General features: G+C 57.4%; 1 non-coding gene across 1 annotated transcript; it reads right to left on the reverse strand.

Annotated features, from left to right (window-relative positions):
- Positions 1-484: 484 nt before the first annotated feature.
- Positions 485-566, reverse strand: TRNAL-AAG (transfer RNA leucine (anticodon AAG)). The gene has a single exon. It is a non-coding gene; the product is annotated as a tRNA-Leu (tRNA).
- Positions 567-14,862: the final 14,296 nt, after the last annotated feature.

Below are 14,862 nucleotides of genomic sequence, written 5' to 3' on the forward strand. Positions count from 1 at the left end.
TGGAGTTTTGCCAGGAGCTCCTTGTTCATCTGTGCTGGTCTCTGGCCCCCTTTGCTGGACTTCCTTCTCCTTCGGATACACAGCTCTTGAGCTTGGAGGAAGTGATGCTTGAATGAATACTAGCCAGCTCCTCTGCACCCCCTTTCCTTCTGGGGCCTTAACCCATGAGATTCCTCCAAATAGGTCTCTGAAGAGGCCAAAGTCCGCTCTCCTGAGGTCCAGGGTTCTACTTCCTGCCTTGCTTTCTCCACACAGGATCCTGAACTCCACCATCTCGTGGTCACTGCAGCCAAGGCTGCCCTCAGCCTTCCCATCTCTGACCAGTTCTTTGTTGGTTCGGACAAGGTCCAGCAGGACACCCTTCCTCACAGGCTCCTCCACCACCTGCGTCAATAAGTTACCATCAATGCACTGCAGGAGCCTCCCGGGCTGTTTGTGCCTAGCTGTGTTGTCCTTCCAGCAGATACCAGAGTGAAAAGGCACATGGCAGTGGTGGGATTCGAACCCACGCCTCCGAAGAGACTGGAGCCTTAATCCAGCGCCTTAGACCGCTCGGCCACACTACCTTGGTGTCTTGTGTTCCAGCACTCATCCGTGGAGCAGCTGGCTGCCATGCTGCCCAGCGTGGTGCAGCATTTTGGGAGAGTGCTGCCGCCTCTGCCGACTGCCTGGGTCCTGGGTGCCAGCCGAGGCTGCGGGCCAGGGAGCTGGGGGGCCGGAGGCGAGAGCATGTGGGTGGGGGGGTGGATCGTACCCATAAGCTAGTATCTTGCCTGCCTTTTGGGCTCCACTGCAGGACTCGCAGTGGGCAGAAGGGTGCCCGAGCCTGCCGGGCCCCCTGCACTTGCCTCTCCGCCTTCCAGGTTCAAGGACGTGATCAGCATCAGCGTTGGGGCAGGAGCCTAAATGCTGGCCAAGTTTGCAGTGAGTCCGGTGTGAGGACGGGGCGGGAATTGTCCGTTGCCTGCAGCCACCCGCGGACGCAGCGGGAGCTGACGTCCACTGGCACGCTGTGCTGCTGGGAAGGCACCCGGAGCGCCGGGGCGGCGGTGCCGTGGCCGTGCTGTGCCCTGCAACTGGGCCACGCGCGCTGCCGCTGCCAGCACAGGGCTGCACGTGCTCTGCGGCGCTGCCGAAAGCCCCAGGGCTCAGGGGGTGCCAGAGCACCGCAAAGCCGGGGCCCCCCCAGCTCTGTTAGTGCGGCTGCTGGTGGACAGTGCTGCGGCGGGGGGGGGGGACTGCACTGGCGCGTCCCCCCGTCCCACCACACATCACGGCCCTGGCTTGGTGCAGCTCATCTTCCCCGACCTGGCGGAAGGGCTGGTCCTCATGAACATCGACCCCAACGGCAAAGGCTGGATGCTCTCCTTGAAAGCCGGCTGCCCATGGTAGGAGCAACCCCCCCAGGGACTGCGCCTCTCCCCACGCGTGAACCCAGCTCCTGTGGGGCCCCTCTCTGGCCACTCTCCCTTGCTGCTGTCCCTGTCCCCATGCGGGTGCCCCAGGGGACACGGTCCCTGCGCACGCACGCCTCCTCGCCCACGCAGCACCTCTTCCCAAAAGTGCGTCTCCAGCCGGGGCCCCAACCATGGGCCCTTGCATGGGTCACCTCCACTTCCATCTGCTTTTCTCCAAAACCGCCCCTCCGAACCCCGCTCCTCACACAGCCCCTTCTCGCTGCCCTCCTGCGTCTGCTCCCACCTCCCCGCTTGTGGTGCCTTCGGCGTGTCCCCCCATGTCACCTGTGGGCTGTGGGGTCTCCTGCCCCATGCAGCTGCAGCACCGCCCTGGTGACGTTTCTGCCGCTGGCCTGGGCACGGGCTGCCGAGCGGAGGGGCTGCGCTTGGTGCTGGTGGCGGGGTGCTCGGCAGGGCTGTGCTGAGCCGCTGCCCCTGGGGCACCGCTGGTTTGCTGCCACCGCAGGAAACGTGTCTCCAGGAGGAGCTGGTCCCTGCCTGGGCGATCCTTGGGCTGTGCACTGCGTGCTGGTGTCGAGGTGCTCCCGGGGCAAGGCCGTGAGAGCTGCCATTGCAGCTCTTGGGGAGGGCAGAGCACCGCCACTCTGCCGCGGGGGGCCTGGGCCGGCCGAGCCGCTGGGGGGGATGGGCCTTGAGGGGCGCCCTGGCCCCTGCCATGCTCTGCCTTCTGCCGCAGCCCCACTCCTGCGGCACCCTCGTGCTTGTGTCCCCTGGCCCCGGCGTCCCTTCCGCTGCCCCCCGGGATCCTGCACGGCTCTTTCCGGGCAGTTCAGGGTGCCGCTGGGCGCATGAGAGGGTCCTCGGCGAGCTCCCATCCCAGGGGGTGTCAGAGAGCCCCGGCTGATTTTCCGGGTGCCCCAGGATTCCCGGTGTGCCCCTTGTGGTGGGTCCGTGGGCCCCGTGCACCTTCGGGCGTGGGGCTGGGGCCTCTGCTCGGCCTTTGGAGGAGCACAGCGGGGGCCTGTGAGGCAGCGCCATGGAGGGGGCCGACAGTGCGTGTGCCCTTCGAGGCCTCTCGGGGCCTGGACGTGCATCTGCTGGGGCCCGGGGGCGTCTGCGTGCTGCTCCGTGCAGGCCTGGGGCCTCCGGGGGCCGTTGGTGCGGCCGGGGCCTGCGCGTGCCTTTTGGCGGGGGCTGGAGCCCTTGCAGCGTCCCTCAGGGCAGCCCTGGTGGCTCGTCGTGCCTTTGGTAGCGGCCAGAGCTCTCAGGCTGCCTCTCAGTGCGAGGCCAGGTGCCTCATCGTGCCATTTTTGCCCCCCACCCCACCCCCCCCCGGTGCCTCCGTGTGCTGTTCGCTGTGCACTTAGGGCCTCCCCATGCCTTTGGGTAAGGCTATGGGGCCTCCGCGTGCCTTGTGGGGCAGGCCAGGGCCTAGGAGTGCCTTTCGGTGCATCAGGGCTCTGCCCGTAGCTTCTGCCATGGGCTCAGGATCTCTGTCTTTCCCCGTGGCCATGGCTTTCGGGGAGGCCAAGGGGCTTCCGCGTGCATCTTGCTGCAGCTCTGGGAAGGGACCTCCAGGTGCCTTCCAGCGTGGCACGTGGGCCTTGGCGTGCCTTGTGGCGTGGGCCAGGGCCCCCGGCCCCTTTCCCTGCGGCTTGCGCCTGGCCAGAGTCCGTGGGGATGAGGTGAGCAAGGAGCGAGTGGTCGGCGCTAACATTGCCGCGGAGCCGGGGCTGGGAGCTGCGTGCGGCTCGTGCGTGGGGGGGGGACATGGCTGGGGCTGGCCGTTGCCGCCTGCCGGCGGACTGACATCCCAGGCGCGGTGCAGCGGCCGTGCAAGGGACGTGCTGCACTTCGCAGCTCACAGACAACGTGCTCGGGCGGACGCGTGCTTCTCGGTTCCTCAGTTATCCCGTGCTGCGAGGGGAGACAGCGGCTGGGCGCTGGGTGCACTGAGCCTCGTGCCCAGGCAGGACATCCTTCCTCTGGCCGTGACGGAGGCGCTCACCTCTGAGGCCCCCTCATTTCCACTTTGGCGGTTTACAGCCATCAGCGGTGACATCGTGGAGCCATTTGGCTGTGTTAGTGAAAGCAGGGGGTGAGGAGGAGTTGCCTGTGTGTGGGGCCGGGCCAGGAAAGGCCAGAGCAGGCTGGTGCCGGCAGGAGGGAGCAGCGCCCCTCGGGGCCCCCACGGCAGGGCTCTGGCCCAGGGTCCCGGCGATGCCCAAGCAGTGGCAGGTAAATGGCTGCAGGGAGCCCGTGAATGGCACCGGACACGCAGCAGCACAGCTAGGAGAGCAGCGAGGGTGGAGGCAGAGGCAGGCAGCGGAGCTGGGGCCTGCCGCGAGAGCGTGAGGATGGTGGTGACGGAGAGTTGTGGGGAAAGAGCAACCGCTGAGCTGCGATGCTGAGGGGGGGATTTATTCCTCGATTTAGTGTAGGGTAGAGCTGACAGAGTGGACGTGCCACAACCTGCGTGGCCCCAGGCAGCTCTGCGCTCAGAGGCCGACAAGAGCTGTGGGCTGAGCTGAGCCTGGCTGTGAAATGCCGTTGGGACCGTGGCTGAGGTTATGGGCCCTGGAGGGGCTGCTGCAGCTGCGGCTGCTGCCTCGGGGGCACCTGTGCTTGTGCCTGCAGTGGGCCAGCAGGAAGACCCAGGGCTGGAGCGCAGCCAGGCCCCACCTTGGTGCCACCAAAGGCAAAGGCTGCCTGTGCCCGGGCCTGCTGCTGGCAGGGCAGGGCCCATGCGAGCAGCTTTGGAGCTGCAGCGCGAGGTGGGAGCAGGGCTGTGACGGGTGGCTGTGGACAGTGGGAATGTGCTCAGCGCCTGGGGAAACAGAGCTGTGTGTGGTATCTTTTTTGTAGCACGACCTACACTATGGAAGCATTTGTTTGGGTGAGTGCCCACAACAACATGCTCGAGGTGGTCCCCAAGGCCACCACCAGGGCTCTGTGATGGGCACCCCATGGGTGAGTGCCACGACGTGCTCGAGGCGGTCCCCAAGGCCACCACCAGGGCTCTGTGATGGGCACCCCATGGGTGAGTGCCACGATGTGCTCGAGGCGGTCCCCATGGCCACCACCAGGGCTCTGTGATCAGCAGCCCCATGGGTGAGTGCCACGACATCCTCGAGGTGGTCCCCATGGCCACCACCAGGGCTCTGTCATGGGGGTCCTCATGGGGGACGGACAGGATGTGCTCAGGGGGCTCCCTATGTCACACCCAGGGCTCTGTGACGGCGGTGGCATCATCCCACCAAGGCCATTGTGGCAGTACGTCACAGTGGTGAAAGGCCCCAACGCCCCGTGATCCTCGGTCTCAGGAGAGCGAGCGGCTGCAGCAGCAGCAGCGAGCAGCTCTCCTGCGTGCCAGCGTTGCAGGTGGCACAGCATCTTTAAGATGCCATTAGAGCAGCGGGCAAACGCCCGCTCCCAGCCCGCAGACGGGCACCCCGGGGCGCAGGAGCGCAGCGAGGTGAGCGATGGGACCGGAGGCAGAGGCAGCAGCGGGGATGGGACCAGCACGGCCAGCAGGGAGGGGCTGGGACGGGGAGCTGGGCCGAGACAGGCAGCCCTGAGCTCCGCCGCCTGGGGCATTTACTCCGGGCCCTGCAAGAACCGGCCTCAGCCAGCAGCTTCCCCGGGAAACGCGCTGGGCTTGCGGCTGCTTCAGGGGCCGCTTGTGCCATTGCAGCCGCCCCATCGCACACCTCCTTCTCCCCGCAGCTGGGCCACCGGGAGCCCGCAGCAATGCAGCACAGCCAGTCCCCAGCTCAGAGCAGCCGACGGGACAGGCTGCCGCCGCTCCCCCGCCCACCGAGCTCGCAGGAGACCGACAGCAGGGGCACAGAGGTACCGAGCAGGGCGGCTGCCCAAGCCCCCGTGTCACGGGGCGAGCGCTGCCATCAGGGCTGGCAGCAGAGGCCGCAGGAGTCCCAGACGGAAGACCGGCAGCTTCCAGGCCTGCAAGTGCCCCCTGCAGAGGCGTCCCAGGCAGAAAGAGCAGCTCCTGCCCCGGACGTTCCCCTGCAGTCGGCTGCCCTGGCCACAAGCTCTCCCGAGGACGCTGACCTCACCACCAGGGAGAGCCGAGCTCGCAGCCCTGCCTGCGCTGAGCTGCCCACGGACTTCACAGAGGACATCGTGGCCACACAGGAGAGGGAAACGCTGCCAGAGCTGTCCGTGTCGTCTTCCTCTCCTGAGCTGGACAGCGCTGCGCCCAGCATCCTCGGCAATGTGGGAACAGCAGGGAGCCCCGAGAGCCAGGGTACAGCACCGCCGGGCTCCCCATCACCTGCCGCGGCTGAGGAGGACGCGGTGCAGGGGCTCATGGCTGCCACCAGGAGCCACGAAGACGATGCAAGACCAGGCCCCAGCCACCAGCCAGCGCATCCAGGTGGGGAGGAAGATGCAGAGCAGATCAGTGTGGCTGTCCCACAGAACCTGGTGGCCCACCCGATCAGCCCACCACCACCAGCAAGGGCAGCGCGGCAGCCGAGGAGAGAGCACGCCAGAAGCGCTGTCCTCGCAGCTCAGCAAGGAGCAGATGTCCACGCTCGTGGGGGCAAGAGGGCTGCCAAAATGGCCAGCGTGCCAGCTTCCCCAGTTGCTGCCAGTGGGCCAGGGCACAAGGGACGAGCAGCAGAACAGGAGGTGGCCGCAAGAGTCCTGCCAGCGCCGTGGGACGCTCAAGGGAGCTCCAGTGAGGATGAAGAAGGGGAGGGTGATGCTGAAAGACACATCTTGGAACAGCGACAGCTCGAGCGGGAGGCCTCCACCCGCACCATCTGGGTCAGACCCAGCTTCGAGGACCTGTCCAGCTCAGCCGGCAGCATAGATGGAGCTGGCGACGCGCTGCACCCACCTCTCCCCTTAGCAGCACCTGCTGGAGCCGAGGCTGCAGCTCTGCCCTTGGCCGGAGCCCCTCGGGAGGAGGCCCCGCAAGGGCCTGAAGAAGAAGATCCTGCAGCCGTGCCCGTGCTTGGAGGCCCTTGGGATGAGGTGAGCAAAGAGCCCACGGTCGGCACTGACCCTCCGAGGAAGCCGGACGTGGGAGCTCTGTGTGGCGTGTACGTGGTGGGGAGATGCCCGGAGCTCTCCGGTGCAGCCCACCGCAGGCCCCCGGACTGGCACCCCCTCCCTGCCCTGCACTGCCTTCAAGCCGGGGAGTCGGGAGGGCGGACGCAGAGCAAGGAGGGAAGGTGCTGGCCCCAGCAGCAGCCACCTCCCACACCCCGCCAGGCAGCCCCCCCGTCTGCCACGTGCCCCCCACCTCCATTCACCACCAGCACTCGCAGCCTCGGAGCTGATGGCCCTCGCGGGATCGGTTTGCTCTCCCCACGCAGGTTGCATCTGAGCAAGACGACGATGCAAATTCATCCTCATCCTCCGGAGCCCCAGCGGAGGCTGAGCCAGGTACGTACCGCAGTCCCCAGCCTGTCTGGGCATGACGGGCCTGGCCCCGTCCAGCCAGCGGCCCTCAGGCCGGCAGGGCTAAGGCCACGAGAGCTGGCCACGCAGAGCCCGACCCCTCGGCAAAGCCCGCAGTGGCGGGGGCTGCTGCTCGCCCTGCGCCCGTGCAAGCCCTCGCCCACCACTCTCCTCCCCACACAGGCATCGCCGCTCGCCCGCGCCCTGTGGCTCCCCGCCGATGGCCCTTGCTCCTCAGCACAGCGCTTCGGGCTCTGCGCAGAGCCTTCTCCTGCAGCTGTGTCACGGGGCAGCGAGAAGGACGGCGCAGGGACGCAAGGGCCACGCCGGGCCCCTGAGATCGGGGCTCATCCTGCGCACACACAGCGCAAACACGGGGCGCGACGCAGATGCCCACCCTGGCACCGGAGGCGCACACACTGGCCTGCTCCCACGGACACCCGTCAGGCAACAGCTGCTGCTGCTTCCAATAAAAGCTTGGGAAGCTTTTTGGCCCACGGTTGCTTTGTGTCCCTCGGCGTCTTCTCCTCTCCTGCCTGGACAGCACCAGCACCCTCAGCCTCTCCTCACACCTCCTGGGCTCCAGCTCGCCACCAGCTCCCGGCCCGCGCCGCCACGGGTCCTGCTCTGGCTGCCCTCCCTTGTTGCTGTCCCTGTCCCCATGCGGGTGCCCCAGGGGACACGGTCCCTGCGCACGCACGCCTCCTCGCCCACGCAGCACCTCTTCCCAAAAGTGCGTCTCCAGCCGGGGCCCCAACCATGGGCCCTTGCACGGGTCACCTCCACTTCCGTCTGGTTTCTCCAAAACCGCCCCTCCGAACCCCGCTTCTCACGCAGCCCCTTCTCGCTGCCCTCCTGCATCTGCTCCCACCTCCCCCCCTTGCGGTGCCTTTGGTGTCTCCTCCCATAGCACACGATACACAAGGGCTTTGGGATCTGCCTCTGTTGCCGTAAAAACCAGGCTCACAATAAAACCGCCCGAAACTTAATTTCAAGTTTTAGGAAGCAGGCCTGTTTTATTACAGCGCTGGACGCACGTCAGCAGGAACGATCCCTTGTGCGTCCAGCGCTGTAATGAAGCGTGCCTGCTTTCTAAAGCTTTACATTTGGGGGGGGGGGTTATTTTGAGCCTTGTTTTATGGCAACGGCAGGAATGTTGTATCAACTTGGCACCTAGAGATCCCCTTGTTCTAGCATTGGAAAAAGAGGAAAGCAAAACTTTGGAAAGATGTTGTTCTACTTGTAGTACAGGACAAAGGTGCTCAAAAGCCTGCAAACAGAGGGAGGAAGAGAATGATACTGATTTAGCGGTGGCTCCCAATCGCTGCCTGGGACCCCAAGATCAGGGACATGATGGGCCCGGAATGGAAGACGGAGGGCACAGTCACCAGGGCAACGCACAAGAGCTGCGGGCGGAAGGCTTTAGCCCAAGAGCAGGGCGAGCAAGAGCTGAACAGGCAGAAATCACACAAGCTCCCCTATGCCAGGCAGTGGGGAGCGAGGCACCAGGAACCGTAAAGGTCTCCTTTTCAATCACTGACCTTAATAACTGGAAATCGGCAGCCCAAAGTTACAGGAATGACCCAAAGCAGATGGCTGGTGCTTTTGAGATGATTAAAACCCAGGATCCAGACTGGAAAGATACTGAAGCGATTTTGCGACACCACCGAAAGACAAATGGATCGCAAGGCAGCTCGAACACAGGTAGAAGTGCAGATCGCTTCATCGCTTCAGGGGCTTTATAGGGGATGGTAGAGACCCATTTTCCTTCGGCAGTTCCAAACTGGGATCCGAATGTCAATGGGTCAAGACAACTCCTAACCCAGCATCAAAAGTGGGTTTCGTCTGGAGTTCAAAATGCAGTAGCTAAGGCAACTGACTCGTCCGCATTGTGTAAAATAAAGCAGCATCAAAAGGAGTCTCCTACGGATTTTATGAACAAATTAACTGCTCGTAAATATACAACTATCGATCCTGATTCCACAGAAGACAGAAATCAGTTGGCTCCGTTACCTTTAGGACAATCCGTGGATGATATAAGGCAGAAATTACAGAGGTTACAACAAGTGATGCGAGGGATCTGGGCAAATTGCTCCGTGTGGCTTGGGCAGCATATACATATAGAGACAGAAGGAAACAACAAAGAGTGGGCTGCTAGCAGCATCAGAAGAGAACACTTGCGCTACAGATAATCAAAGGAGAGGGCAGTATCAAGCAAGGGGTCGGGGGCCAGGGGAAAATTGCCCCGTTGCAAAATTCCAGACCTCCTTTGAGGGAAAACCAATGCGCCCTTTGCAACAGAGTGGGACACTGAAAAGCTCAGTGGCCCCTCCAAAAGCAAAACACTCTCCCAAATTCTTTACTCTCAGTCGGGGAGGACCAAAGGAGACCGGAGCAATCTCTCCCAGCGGAACCTCTGGTTAAAGCTGGGCTGGGAAATGGAGAAGGCGCGTTTTTGGTTGATACGGGGATACCTGTTCTGTGTCGAACACTTTGGAGGGAGAATTAAATAACAGAAACATTTATGTTATTGGTGCAACAGGGTCTCCTGGGACTCGGCCAGTTTTCACAGCCCTACAATTAGGATTAGGGAAGCAATGGGTCACTCACCAAGATTTGTACTTGCAGAATTCTCCAAAACCCCTGCTAGGGAGAGACTTACTTGAAAAACTGGAAGCAGAAATTAAATTTAGACAAGGAGAGATTGAAATGCATGTTCCAGAACCTAACTACGTTGAGCCAACAGCCTTTTTGTTGCAGGATATAGGTTCCATGGGAGAAACAATTCCTCGACAAGTGGAGAATGCTGTAATCCCTATTGGGTGGGCTGCAGAGGTCCCAGGAAGGTCTCCAAGGGCAGAACCAGGAAGAGTCCATCTCAAACCAGGATCATCGCCGCTAAGAATTAAGCAATACCCTTTAAAACTAGAAGCAAGCGTAAGGTTCATTCCTGTAACTCCAGAATTGTTCAAATACAACTTCCTAATAGAATGCAAATCAAAAGACAATACTCCTAATTTACCACTTAAGGCAGCAAATGGTGGAAGACTTTCGTCCAGCTCAAGACCTTAGAGCAATGAATCACATAGGACAGGGCATCCACCCCGTAGCGGCAAGTCCATATACCTTGTTAACTGCTCTTACGGGGGAACAAGGTTGCTTTACACTTCTAGATCTGAAAGACGCCTTTTCCCGCAGCCCCCTTCATGCTGAAAGTAGAGAGCTTTTTGCTTTCAAATGGGAAAACCCAGAAACAAGAAGAAAGGTACAACATGCTTTGCACTGTCCTACCCCAAGGCTTCAAAAAACAGTCCAACTGGTTTTGGTCATCAGCTGGCAAAAGAGTTAAGAGATCTGCAAGAGAGGAAACGGACAAGCACTTATGTTACAGTACGTGGATGACATCTTAATTGCAACAGAAACTGCAGGAAAACAATGCATCTCCTTGACCACAAGCCTTCTGAACTTTGCGGCGGTTAGTGGACATCCAGTAGCCAAAGAAAAGGCACAGATTGCCCAAGAAACCCCCACTTAGCTGGGGTTCAGAATCCTGGAAGGACAGAGACAGCTAGGGACTGAACGGAAGGAAGCCATCTGTCACCTTCCTGAACCCCAAACAGCCAGAGAATTGCGGGCGTTTCTAGGAATGGTGGGACGGTGCCGCTTGTGGGTTGCAAACCACAGACTACTCGTAAAACCTTTACAAGAATTCCTGAAGGACTCCCAAAGAGGAGGTATTGATTGGATCAGCAACAGTAGAGCTGCTTTTAAACAACTAAGACAAGCCTTGATGAAGGCACCAGCCCCTGGGTTACCAGATCTAACAAAGCCCTTTGAGCTTTTCACCTACGACAGCAAAGGTATAGCTCTGGGCGTCTCAGCACAGCTTTGGGGGGAAGGGCGACGGGCTGTGCCAGATTTTTCCAAACAACTGGATAACGTAAGCCAAGGGTGGCCGAGCTGTCTTAGAGCTGTAGCAGCTATTGTACTATTGATTCAAGAAGCCTGGAAGTTAACCCTAGGACAGAAGATGGCTGCATATGTACCCCATATGGCAATTACAGTATTGGAACCGAAAGGGGGGCATTGGCTCTCCCCCAGTGGCATGCTGAAGTACCAAGCTGTACAGTTAGAACATGAAGACACTTACCTCAAAACGACTTCAATCGTTAACGCCGCTACTTTTCTCTCTACTGACCGCATGGAGAGTGCTCCAGAGCATGACTGTTTACAAACAGTCAAGGTGATTTATTCTACTCGCCCCGACCTCAAAGACACCCCACTGGAGAACCTGGATTGGGAATTATATACGGACGGTAGCAGCTTTGTTCGAGGTGGAAAAAGAATGTCAGGGTTTGCTGTGACAACCATCTATGAGGTTGTGGAATCATGAGCATTACCTTCAAGGGTGTCAGCTCAAAAAGCTGAGCTTATAGCCCTCACGTGGGCACTGGACTTGAGTGAAGGAAAAAAGAGTCAACATCTGGACGGATTCCAAATATGCTTTCAGAGCTGTACAAGCACATGGGGCTATTTGGAAAGAAAGAGGGCTTCTACCAGCCCAGGGGACTGAGATTATACACGCCTCCCAAATTCAACAGCTACCTGAAAATATTCAGAAAACGGCTGCGGTAGCTATAATGCATTGCAAAGCACATCAGACTGGAAACTCTACTCCAGAAATAAGGAATCAATTAGCAGATAAAGCAGCAAAGGAGGCTGCAGAAACAGGCATCCTACCTCTAAAACCCGAGAAAGAAATAATCTTACCAGATACCCCACCAAAATATGATAGAAAACATTTTCAGTTAATAAAGTCCTTGAAAGCTACGGAACGAGTAAACGGATGGGCTTCTACACCTATAGGACAGGTAGTAATCTCACCCTCACTGATGAGAGAAATTGCTAAAAGAGAGCATGAGAAGATAACATGGGGAGCGGAGAATTTATTGGAACATCTACAAAAAACCATCCTGAGTAGAGCAGTGACAGAAACTATTAGATTAGCTGCAGAAAAATGTGAGACTTCTTGTAAGAAGAGCCCGAATATCAAGTGAATTTTTGGAGTGACCAAAGGGGGAAATTCTCCTCCAGATTATTGGCTAATACACTTATATTGAGTTACCCAGGCAAGAAGGATACTGATATACTGTAGTCCTAGTTGACACATTTACAGGGTGGCTTAAGCTTTTCCCTGTTGTAGCAATAAAGCAAGAGAAGTAATTAAGATACTACAAAAAGAAGTTATTCCACAGTTCCGTATTCCCCTGGGAATGCTGTCAGATAAGGGGTCTCACTTTATTGCTAAGGTTGTGGGACAATTAAGCAAGGTATTAGCTCTAACACGGGATTTTCATACCCCTTATAGACCACAGTCAAGCGGGAAAGTAGAATGAATGAATTATACCCTTAAGCTACAACTTGGAAAGACCTGCCAGGAAACAGCAGTGACTTGGGTACAAGCCTTACCTTTAGCATTATTAAGAATCAGGATCCAACCTCGCAGAAGAGGCAACTTGAGCCCACAGGAGTTGTATACCAGGAAACCCCCATGTTATAGGAGGAGTGGATACAAACAGCTCTTTGATGTCTCTGGGAAATACCTTACAGGAACTTCGGAGATATGCGGCAACTGATAGACCGCTGGAATTAGATGCACCAACACATCCGTTCCAGCCTGGGGACTGGGTCTGTATTAAGTCGTGGCATTCAGAGCCACCAACCGAAAAGTGGAAAGGACCGTTCCAAGCTCTCCTGACAACTTACACCACTGCCAAGGTTTGGGGCAAATGACCACGGGTCCATTATTCTGGAGTTAAGAAGGCTCTCTCCCTGTGGGCAGCAGAACAGTCTCCTTTCAAATTTAAGATAAGAAGGAACTACGACTGACCTCTGGGGTTTACTTGCATTACTATTGGTTGCCGTGACTCAAGTTTGGCAAACCTTACGTTGGGACCAAACTTTACATTTGATCCTATCTCAAGGTATCACTCAAATATTACACAAGGATTGTTGGATATGTACCCAAATGCCCCAAAGCAGAAATCAACAGGGAATAGCTTAATTGGAATAGTTTTAAATGACTCACATATGGAAAAAAAAGGAAACAGAGTGGATTCATAAGAGTAATTGGACTCCCACCTACGGTCCACTCACATATTTAAGTCTTTTGCCGCTGTTGTGGGATGAGAATGATAGAGCAGGTATAACTGTGAATGCTGGGTCTTATTATGACCCCGATTATGGCTATGGTAATGATGATTCGCATATAGTAGAAAAATTCAATGAGACCGTTATGTGTCAACTTGGAAATGTTACAGGGCTTTTAACTCCACATGGTTTAGGATGGCATTGGCTGTGTGGTGACAAGGCCTGGGAAGCCTTACCCTTACACCAAGATGAGACACGTGTGCTAGGAGTTTTGGTCCCTAATATAACCATACTTGCCTGATTACATCAACAAAGTGGATGGCTTAGGACCCTCCTCAAAAGACTGGAAGAGCTCCCAATGCCATTGCAGAACAGCCCACAGGATTCCATAGTTTTGTTAGATGGTTCTTCCCATGCTTGGGAGTAAGTGAATTGGAAAAAACAACTGTCAACATCTCAGCAACAATAGAGAGTATTCAAAACAAAACCACAGATGCAATGCCAGCCCTGCAGGCCAAAGTATCTGCTCTATCACAAGTGGTTTAACAAAAGCAAATGGCCTTACGCTTACTATTAGCTCCGCAAGGAGGGGTCTGCACAGTTATAAATACAACTTGTTGCATAGATGTGGCCCAAAGCAGAAGGACTTCTACAGACTTAAAGACAAAATTTGGGAAGAAACTAAGGTTTTAAATGAAGTCGCAGACGATGACACCTCCCGGGGATTCAGTGCTATATGGAAAAAGCTTAGCTCATGGCTGCCCAACTGGACTTGGTTAAGAAATCTTTCGGTCATTGTAGTAACTACAGTCTGTGTTTGTATTTTAGCCTGTATTACGATTCAGTTTTGTAGTTGTTGTAGTCAAATGTGTTTAAAAGTCAGGTATAGAATAATTTGAAACTTTGGATTTCTAAGTCCGAAGTCTCAAGAAAAGGGGGGAGTTGATGCACTAGGCCTTGGAGAAAATTCCATTTTTGCCTTTTTATGATCATTCTGTATACTTGACAGTGTTGAGATAGAGTGTATTTTGCGAGAAAAAATCTGCCAGTTAGGGAAAGGAGCTCGGAGCTAGGCAAGTTAGCAGACAGTACAAAACCGATGGCTGTGTCCTTGAAGAGGAACTGAGGGGCTGGTGTGTGTGTGTGGGGGGGGGGGGTGTCATCTTGGTCTGGAAGGCGCCGGATCATCGTGGTCTGGAGTCACCAATGGCTGGATGATTGAGCAAGAGGCCTGGAGACAGCGCAGCTGCAGTAACTGCGCACGCTCTCACGAAGTGCAACTAAAGGACACCCTCGAGCGACCCCCCACCCCCACCCCCCGCGGGTTTTATTTTGAGACAGATTTTTTGACAACGTTACCATGAAGAGCCTCATGGGAGTTGAAGGTTTGGGGCAGTTTGTGAAAACACGCAGCCGACGGAATGCACTCGAGGGCTTATTCAAACGTGGCGATCTCAAAGGCAGCTGCGCCCAGCGCCGGGCAGCACTGGTCCCTCCCCCTCCAGCTCCTTCCCTCGCCCAGGGCCGCCACTGAAAACCGGATCCAACCGGCCTGGAGGCGGGAAGGGGGAAATGGCTGCAGCCTTCCATAAAAGGAAAGGGCCCCGAGCCTGAGCGCTGATTGGTTAGAAGCTTCTGGAACCTGCCAGGAAGTCCAAAAAAGGCATGGGGAGGGGGGAGAAGGTTTGAGCTGTGGGGTTATAAGGGAGGGTGTTGTGGGGTGGAGCTGCTGCTCTGACCCAATGTGGCGTGGATGGAGAACTGCTCAACAGCCTCACGCAGCCTCCCGGAGGGTGCTTCGTCAATGAGTGCTGCTGCTGTGCTATCTGAGTTGCTGCTCAGCAATTGCCATCCTGTTCGTGCT

The sequence above is a fragment of the Rhea pennata genome, chromosome 13, assembly GCF_028389875.1.
Source record: "Rhea pennata isolate bPtePen1 chromosome 13, bPtePen1.pri, whole genome shotgun sequence".
In the NCBI taxonomy this organism is placed as follows: Eukaryota; Metazoa; Chordata; class Aves; order Rheiformes; family Rheidae; genus Rhea; species Rhea pennata.